The sequence below is a fragment of the Dioscorea cayenensis genome, chromosome 8 (assembly GCF_009730915.1).
Source record: "Dioscorea cayenensis subsp. rotundata cultivar TDr96_F1 chromosome 8, TDr96_F1_v2_PseudoChromosome.rev07_lg8_w22 25.fasta, whole genome shotgun sequence".
NCBI classification, from domain to species: domain Eukaryota; kingdom Viridiplantae; phylum Streptophyta; class Magnoliopsida; order Dioscoreales; family Dioscoreaceae; genus Dioscorea; species Dioscorea cayenensis.
The window spans coordinates 10,481,859-10,492,513 of NC_052478.1; the positions used below are offsets into that span (position 1 = coordinate 10,481,859).

Sequence of the window (10,655 nt, forward strand, 5' to 3'; positions counted from 1 at the left end):
ATCCCCTGTCACCGTCGATCTTCCTTTCCTCGTTCTCCACGCCTACATCGTCAAATCTGGTCTCTGGGTCGATAACTTCCTCTCCAACAGTGCCATAAACATGTACGCCAAGTGCGGCCACCTACCCAACCTCGCCCCTGTCGTTCTCTACCTTTTCCAGAGGATGAGGGCAAAGCATGTCCTTCCAAATGCCTTCACCTTCGCTGGAGTCTTCACCGTTGTTTCCAATGTCAGTGATGTATTCCGTGGGAGAGAGGTTCATTGGGTTGCTGTGAGAAGTGGGAGCTGCGGTGATGTCTATGTGGGTAGCTCTTTTCTCAGCATGTACTTTAAGATGGGGCTGCTCTCTGATGCGAGGAAGGTGTTTGATAAAATGCCGCAGAAAAATTCGGTCCTGTGGACGGTTATGATTTCAGGGTAAACTGCCGAAAAGAAACCTGGCATGGAGGCTTTCCAGTGGTTCCAACTGATGCTGGCTAGAGAGGAGAGCCAAATGAATGAGTTCGTGCTAACGAGTGTTCTCAGCGCTCTCTACCTCCCTGAGTTCTTTGACAAGGGTCGGCAGGTGCAGGGCCTAGTAATAAAAAAATGGATTGGCCTCGTTCGTACCGGTCTGGAACATGCTTGTTTGGGTGCTGGCGATCTCAACATGGCACAGGCTCTTCATGGGCGTGTTTTGGAGGCTGGATTTGAGTCTGATTTGTATATTACAAACTCTTCGATTGGGATGTACACGATGTTTGGTTGATGCACAGATGGTATTTGATAATTTTGATGGAATGCGTATAAGAGATGCCATTGGCACTGAAATAATTAGCTTCACCAGATGCAACTAACATGAGAAATACTGCATTCTATGTTGAAAATTTGTGTAAAAATGGAATCACCACTGCCTTAAAATATTATGGAGATGTGCTCCGTGCTCTCTGCCCATTCTGAACCTGATAATGCTACAAAAGACAATGATGCTGGTGCAGATGCAATAATGATAATGGTGCAGCCCCAATCTGTTCCTCTTAACCAAGTGTTAACTGTATTTCTGAAAGCTTTGCCCTTGAAAGAAGATCGAGAGGATTCCATGACTGTCTATAATTGCATCTATAACTTGATATTATCACCTAGTCCTCAGGTACCTCCTTCTATGCCAAAGACGGTTCATATTTTCGGTCAAGCAGTAGTATCTCCCTCCCAAGGAAACCAATGAAGTCAAGACACAGATTTGACTAACCTTTTCTCATCTGATGTCACTCTATGGTCAGCAAATACAACCCATTTTTTAGGCTCTCTCTTCCCTGTACATGCTAATGCCTTGGCTTCTTTTGCAAGTAAAGTTGATACTTTAAGAAATGTGCATCTGCTTAGTTAAGTCTCATGGTGTTTGGCTATTTGGAGTGAATGTGAGCTTCTTTTGTGGTGTGATTCTTTGTTAGATTATTTTTATACCCTTTTGTTAATCTGGTGTCATAGTTTTTCAACAGCATCAAACATTATGGTTTTTTTTGTGATTTGTGAGTGGTTTTGTCCTTCCCCACATAAAATGATTCTTCTTTGTCATTCGAGTGAGTGCCATAGAATTTTTGTAGAGCACAATTATATTTGGTGGAATGAACTTTGGACGTTGGTTTATCATTAAAAAAATGCCTATTTTGATGCAACATTGGAACACATATCTTGAGACGGTTGATGAAATCCAAATCTTGAAGGGACACGAATTTTAAGACGATCGATGAAAGGCGAAATGGTGGAGGGATACAAGTCTTGAAGCGGCAATAAACACATATCTTGAGACGGCAAATATATATATATATATATATAATAGAAAACAAGTTTTAAAAGTGGCATAAATCTCTGAATGACGGTGAAACACTCGTCTCGAGATAGCCAATCTCAAAGTAGCAATGAGGCATGTATTTGAGTTGGCTGATGAAATGGTAGCGAAGCATATTTCCCAAAGCAGACGACGGCGTCATAAAAACATAAAAATAATAATAATAATAAATGAATAAAATATGTATATGACAATATTTATATGTAACGGATTACCACACTTTGGCAAAAAATTTATTATTTTTCATTGTTTTTTTTATTATTTGTATTTTTGCCCTTAATCGGAGGTTCCCAAGACACTGTCTGAAGTAATTAATAATAGAGGGTTGCCTCTATTAGGAGTGGAATAACCAACGAAACAAATATGATATTTGTGCTTTGATATATTGTCTGGTGTCTTTTTCACAGACATAGTGCCAGATGCATATTTTCGATCCCACAAGCACATGCATCTCAAATGATTAGGAGGAAGAATCAATACCAATCCTGATAATTATCAAATAAAATTTCCATTAAAAGAGCTCATCTCGGATTATTATTATCAATTAAAGTACATCATACTTTATTTAAATCATCCAATCCATCAACAAGAACCAACAAGACTACCTTTTTACACATTCATCAAAAGCAAAAAGGCAGAAACAATAAAAAAAAACACAACATCATACAAAAAAATCCCTTCAAATTGAACCAATAAAAAGGAATAAAATAGAAAAATAAAATCAATGATCACAAAAATCAATCTTGAAAATGAAAAGGAAAGCAAGAACCACGTACCTTATTGAGGATCTCTTTGAAAGAAATGAAGACACAATCAGAGAACTATCCAAACGCGAGCGAGAGAGAGAGAGAGAGAGAGAGAGAGAGAGAGAGAGAGAGAGGATTATCGAAGAATACTCAATTTGGGGGAAAAGAGATGGATGCCTAGGGCTTTTAGAGAAGTCAGAAGATGGTGATCAGATAGATCCAGTCTTTGTTTTTTTTTTTTTGGTGCTAAAGAGTAAAGAATAGCTAAAGAGTGAAGAGTAAACACATGGATTCAGGTTAACGGTAACAAATCCGACACTGTAGCAATGCGCCCATAGTTTTTTTTTTTCACATTTTTACATTTTTTAACCTTTTTCTAAAAGTTCTACAAATAACCCCAAAGATCTTTAACTTTTCTTTTTTATTTTTTTATATGCATATGAAAAATCTTTTTGCTTGATAATATCATTAGGATATAAATATATTTGCACTTATTAATTATTTCAAATGAGAAAAAAAAATATCCCTATATATTTTGAGTGTTATGATGAATGTTTAATTTGTAAATGTAATATGTTTTTTTTTTATTTTTTAAAATATTTTTATAATAAGTGATAACTTCTAATTTTTAAATAATCAAAAACAAATTATTTTAAAAGTGATTAAATTAGACATATATTAAAGATAAACAAAAATGATAGAGATACATAGGGGAGAGATGAAAAGAGACTATATCTTTTTTTTTTTTTATTTTGTTTGGTTTATTTGATTTTTTTTTAAAAATTTATAAAAAGTTAGTTATTGAAATAATAGTTAGTTTTTTCCATTGATCATTTATCCGGTCTATTCATTATTTCATCAATGGTATTGCTTTATTGGCTTTGAAATGCTAAATTGCTAATTAATTCTATTCCTTAATTAATATAAATAATATTTTAACTTTTTTTTAAATAAATACGTAAATTTTTTTTATTGATGAGGTTGGGACTCTCTATTCTCTAATCTCATCTCTTGACTCTTAATCTCACAATCCCTAATTCAATTGTAATTTATAATTAATTAATATAATGGGATCTTGGATGGGATGGTTGCACCAATCGGTCCAATCTATTCAATTACTTAATGTTAATATAACAAGTTTATTATCTTCAATTGGATATATATTTTTAATATAAATAAGTTTTCAACTTAGTAAATAAATAAATAAAAAGCTTTTTTTAATCTATGGAACTCTCTGCCTCAATTTTAATCCTAACTTTTTATTTTGTGACTTAATAAATTATTTACAAAATTTAGAAAAATTTAAAAAATGCAATATAGTTAATATAAGTTCACAGTTTTATTTAATTTTTATACTAATGTTCATTTAATTATTAATAATTTGCTAATTATATAAGTATGTGGGCTTTTGTTCAATTTTTATTTAGATATTTCATATTTATATAACACACACATATATATAAATATAATATTTAAATTATATATTTACTATTTTGGGGCCGGGGCGCGGTGGGGAGGATATTACCCAGCCCCATCCCTGATGGGGCCTAGATGGGGAGGGGAATTGGGTTCCCCGTTGGGGCTGGGCCTCATTGACATCCCTCCAAATGACCTCTAAGTATTTGGACAACTTAGTAAGCATAGCTGGGTGTGCTAAGAATGTAAATGAACAAAAAATAGAGCAACACAAGCACTATAGTCAAAAGAGAGACACATCAATTATTTTCCATATGTTAGAAAATCATTATAATTTTTATCATCGGCCATCATTGTTCCACAAACCAAATGAACCTCTAATCTACTAACTTTTTTTTTTATTAATAAGCAACACCACACCCCCAAACTTAAATGAAAAACTGTCCTCGATGTGAGAAAAACAAAATTAAATTAAATAAAAGGCAAAAAATAAGAGTAAAAAAACTCCCCTGAATGTCTCACCTCTTGTTCCCTACACTGTCATCATTTGGTGGTGGGTGTTCTTGGAAGGTTGGAGCTAATGAGAGCTGAACTGAAGTTGCTTCTCTAATAAAATAGTAATAACTAAAATAAAATAAAATAAAATTTTAAAAATGCCCGGGTTACCTAATGACTAGAACTTGGTTTATTGTCCTTAGCCTGACGTCCTTCTGTCATGGTGGGGTTTTTTTTTTGTCTTTGTTAAATTTGCACTCAAAGTATGGCTTCAACCATTGTCTATTAACTTTGAAAGTTCTTTTCTCGGGATGAGTGACTTCCACAACACCATATTATAACATCTTATTGATGGTGAATGGTCCAGACCACTTCGACTTGAATTTTCCTTAGAATGATCATAATTTTGAGTTAAAAAAGAGTACCTGTTGTCATGGTAGAAATTTCTTGTGTGAGATAAACTTGTCATGCCAAATTTTTGCTTGTTTTTTTTTTTATAAATTATGGCATTTTCATAGGCTTCATTCCAAAACGCATCAAACTCATTCAATCGCAAAAGACTTTTCTTATCAATATGAAAGCAACAATCAGTTGCTTGAGGATATTTATAGCATAAAAAATGTTTGAAAATCATTTTTTCTTCTTGGACCTGAAGACATAATTCCCTATTTTACACATCAATAAGCGTTCTCCTGGTAACCAAAAATGGTCTACTTAGAAAAATTGGTGTGTCTTTGTCTTTTTCCATGCCAAATACCATGAAATCAACTGGAAATATAAACTTATCAATCTTGACGAGAACATCTTCAATCGGTCCCCTACGATTTGCTAGTTGTAATGTGACTGTAGTAGGTTGCGCCTCTTCCAAGTCAAGCTTCTTGAAGATTGACAAGGGTATTAAATTGATACTCGCTCCCAAATCAAATAGTGCACTCTCAAATGTCACATTCCTAATTGATTATGGGATTGTCAAATTGACCGGATCCTTGAGTTTGGAAGGCAACTTCCTATATAAGATTGAGCTACACTCTTCAGTAAGCATGACTATCTCATAATACTGAAGCCTCCTTTTATTCGAAAGAATTTTTTTCATAAACTTCACATAGCTTGCCATTTGTCCAAGAGCATTAGAAAATTGTATATTAATGTGAAGCTTCTTGAATACATGAAAGAATCTAGCAAATTGCTGGTTAAGCTTGTTTTTCTTCAAGCATTGAGGAAAAGGAACTTTGGTAGATGTATTTTCTGGTAATCATGCTTGAATCTCAGCTTCAGCATTGTTGTGTTCTAGGTTTCCTTGATTATGCTTTTGATTTATAGATTATGACTTTATCTCTAGGTTTTTTGATAAGTGCTAAATAGTTCATATTTTTCATATCATTTACACTGCATTCAGCATTCTAACAAGTTTAGCACCTAATTAGTACAAAATTTTATTCTTTTGTTAATCTCGGACTTTATTCTGCTTTAGGAAAAAAAAGTGAATTCATGGGTGTTTTGAAACAAAATACACCAAGTTGCTGAATCAAAGCTTCACCACGGCTCACAACGGGCGTGGTGACAAGTTACCACACTCGTTGTCTATACTTACCACTATCATTATCAAGCTATGACAGCGTGGAACCACTAGAAGTAACACAAAAGCCATAATAGATTCACAACGGCCGTTGTGAAAACTATAACGGCAGTGATCTAGCCATATAGTGGCCAGAGGGCCATACTAGGATATGACTTGGAGCCCAAGTAATAACTTACTTAGCACGGGTATTACAACACCCATGGTGTGGCAGTAGGGGACTTGATCCTATAAATACTCTAAGTTTCTCAAAATTCGGAGAGATACTTTTGCTTTGTGAGCCCCACGTGTTTTTTTTTAATTTAAGTCATTTATTTTGCATGCATGGCGGTTACAGAAAAGGAAAAGAAAAACCCTTTTTATTAAATTTTTCTTAACCTTTATATTTTATTAGGTTTTCAAACCCTAGCCGCCACCTCTTTGTTTCTTCCGATATAGTCTCTCGTTTGGACCAAGAAAGAGGGAGAGAACTTGCCTCTTTCCTTTTTCTTCTTTTTCTTTTTGGTGTGTGGTGCCGGCGGCGAGGATGGAGATAGGCCTCTTCGTCAAGGTTGTGTCATTGTATTGTGAGGTAAGCATTCTCTTCCTAGATCTAGGGTTAAGTGGTGGAATTCTATTTATCTCCTAGATCTTGTCGTGATATTATCTAATGTTCTTATTTAGGGGTTATATTATGTGCTTAGTGGTTTGGTTATCTCAAGATTAAACCTGTTTGTTAATTAGGATGTTACACAGTACACAGTGAAACTTATTATTGATTTGCTAATTGTTTTTACTTTCGTCGTTCATGCACAAGTTATTTATGTTTAAAAAATAAAATCAAATTTTCTAAGTTCCGTTTTCTTTTAAATTTACATTTGATTGTGGACTTGAGTGTATTGTGCTGGCGTCCACCACACAGACATTATATATATATATATATATATATATATATATATATATATATATATATATTTACATATTAAGTTGATAGGTTAGAATGTTTTCATGTGTTCAGAGTAAAGTTATATTGTTTATATTGATAAAAATATGTTGCTTTTTATTAAAATGATGCATAGTTTTGTAAATAGAAAGTTCTACCAAATTTTGATGGATCAAACTAAAATGGTTTAGGTTCTGCAGTCTACTTATATATATATATATATATATATATATATATATATATATATATATATATATATATATGGATTGATTAATTTTTTTAGGTATTATATTTTTTTTAAGTTTTAAAAGGAATAGTGAAAGTTCTGTAAATAAGTTGTTAAAATATATGTATATATTGGATTGTTGGATGTTTTAGGTATTATCATAGTTAGTGTAGGAATTTGATCCACTGTATATCCCTGTGTATTTTTAGCATATTTAGAGTCGTAATACCTTTGGGATGTGCTCTCAATTATAGGATATTATGCGGAAAACTGATTTTGGGGTGCTTGTAGTTTTTGGTGTTAGCTAGCCAGGTAAGTGCACCACATATAAATATGTACATATATGTATATGCAAATTTTTGGATTTCCGATAAACATCTACATAATTATTTAATTACTTTGGGTTTTATTGTAAAACCATTCATGATATTATATTTAAATAATATGGGTTTTAAGATACTGTAATTATCCATGTTTCAAAACTTATAGAGTTCTAATTATTTAACTGTTATTTAGTGAATCAAATACTTTAAATATTATGGATTTTAGGAATTTCTTGGCAGCCACTGCATTATTATTATTATTATTATTATTATTATTATTATTATTATTATTATTATTATTATTATATATTCCTGAATTGTTTTACTTGGATCTTCTAGAAGCAATTGTTATTTAATCATTGAATGTTTGCAAAAATCATGATTTATATGTTAATTATGTATTCAGTATGGATTACTTATATTTTAATTATTGTTGTCAAATGATTGATTAAATTTGTAAATATTGTTGTCAGACACTAGCATTATATTATTTTGAAATAATTGGAATTATTTTGATTAGAAAATGGGATCACAGAATTTCAGTGTTTCTGCGTTGACAATAATTTGGACGTATTGATATATTTTTGTATAAAAATTTGTAGTCCCCAATTAACAATACAATAACCCTGTCACTGGGGTTAAACACTGACCGTGTCGACACGTACTTCTGACATAGAAACTATAGTTTCGCACCGTTCCGTCTGTGAAGAATAACGGATTCTGACATTCTGGCTCGGGTCACCGAGGGTAAACCTATGAGTTCTGAAACCCCACTCGGGTCACCGAGTTTAAATAAATGAGTTATGATATTTTGTTTTGGCATTAGTTGTTTGGGGGACATATATGCTTGTTATTTTGGTAAAGCAAATCTGTTATGATTTATTTCTGATTTCTGGATTTCACTATGATATTTATTCCGCCTTGTTACATTTTGTATGTTTTTAGAAATTATTGAATTTTTGTGATTACAATATTTTTAGTGGTTGCTTACTGGGCTCCCAAGCTCATTAAGTTGTTCTCTCTATCTTTCAGATTAGGAGTAGGGTTGGGTGGTGGACAGCTTAGCGGGTCGTTGCGCAAGTCACCTTCTAGATCTTTATTAAGTTAATAAACTTTCTTTGTTGTGAACTTAGAACTTCTGTCTTATGTTTAATGTCATGTGAGACACTTGTTATTTGCTATCGTCATATTTCGGACATTGTGCCTCTATGTTGTTTTTAAAAGTTAATGTCTTTGTTAAAGGTTGTTTTATCTAGTGTGAGACAGGTTTTGGGGCCTTGCATGCCTACTTGGTTACGACCTTGTAGGTATGCAGCCGTTTGTCAATGCTCCAGGTTCGGGGCTTGACATGCTTAATAAGGTAGGGGTCGGAGTTTTGGAGATCTGAGTGGCTGGAGACGAGTTCCTTTCATATTCCAACAGATTCTAGTGAGTCCCTCAAGGATAATCCAACAATCATCGTTAGAGGAGTGCGCGCGAAGGCGTTCAACGTCATCTTGTCAATCTTAGGATCTTTTCACCCTCAGTCTTGGCAAGCCTATTAGGAGTTAGTTTAGGAATTCTTTAAACTCTTACTTATTCTTTAGTCTTATGGTTCTTCCTTGCTTTTATTGATTATTTTATGATCCATGAGAACCTAATTTGAGGGGAATTGTATGTCTAGGTCTCTCGATTATTGTTTATGAATCTTGATTGATAATTTAATAAATCTTTTTAGTCTTTTGTGAATCATTGCATGTTTGCTTGAATAATATTCTTGTTAATGTGGATGAGGAAGATATAACCCCACATTAGGTGACCCATGCACTGTTAGATCTATGCATGCTCTAACAGGTTAGATATTGCTAGATCTCTGTATTAGGGATTACCCCTTAGGCTTAGGGTTTGATTTGTCCATTCTAGAGGAGTTCTTGTACTTAAAGAAAACATAAGGGGCTGGTAGGAAGAGATTCCACCTTAAGTTCCTAGTGATTTAGACCTAGTTACCAAGAGATTGTAACTAGTAGGCCTTTGAATTCCCGTGGTCTAATTCTAGAACACGATTGTTGCACTCAATGCCTACCATAAATAATAATCAAGATAACTATCATACAACCTCTCAACTCCTTCCAATTGTACCTAATGAATCTCCAATTTTATTGTGTAATAGATTGTAGAAGTAGATTAAATGAAGAACGTAAATGTCTAGGTTATTGATTAAGCAAAAAGAAAGTAATAGGAGCATTTTTCCATTTCTGAGGAAATACGACCCTCGTTCGCCCACGAGGTATTACTTGAAGACCCGTACACTTGCGGTATTAACGGACTTATTGTAATATTATTTGCGCATTTGCATAGTTATTCTAATACGTCTCATAACCGTATGTAATACCCTGAATCTTTGGATACCTGAAAAAAATTATATTCAGGGTATTATCACAGTTGCAGTAATTTTAGTAGAGCAATTTTGTTGAGAAACCCCAAGTGGAAAAAACAAGAACCTAAGTGTGAAAGTTTATAGAATATTTTGGGTTCATAAGTAATAAAAGGTTTGATCTGAAGTGTTTCTGGAAACCCAAGGACTGAAAGGTAAGTTTGCAAGGACCTTTTGGAGATACTATTTCATGATTCAGGGATCATTGGTCCAGGGACGTTTTTGTAAGAAATATTATTTTCAGGGGCTGACAGTGAATTTTGACAGAAATTTAAGTTAAGAGATAAGAAGGTTGTGGATAAGGTTTTGGTTGAGGTTATGCTTTCTTCTTCTTCAAAGAGCTTATAATCGGTGTAAAAAAAACAAAAGAAAAGAAACAAGAGAAGATGAGATGAGAGAAATGAAATGAAATAGAGAGGCTTAGAGATGGTCGGAGGGAGCTTGCCGGAGGAATGACCTTGCTTGGTAAGGATTTTAATAGTTTATTTGGTTGTGTGTGTGTTTGGATGTATTTATGTATGTATGTGTGGTTGGTTTGATGAAGAAGAAGATGATGGATTGGAAGAAGGGTTGATAGAGAGGATGAAGGCTTATTGTTATAAGATGATTTTGTGTGGAAAAACTATTGTATTTGTGCGGGATTTTGCATGGAATGGAGGATGAATTTCCGGGTTTACTGTAGATTACTATAGCAACCGGAATTAGGGTTT

At 33.7% G+C, this 10,655-nt stretch overlaps 1 pseudogene; it reads left to right on the top strand.

Annotated features, from left to right (window-relative positions):
• Positions 1-442: 442 nt before the first annotated feature.
• On the top strand, positions 443-1,367 carry LOC120267266 (annotated as a pseudogene).
• Positions 1,368-10,655: the final 9,288 nt, after the last annotated feature.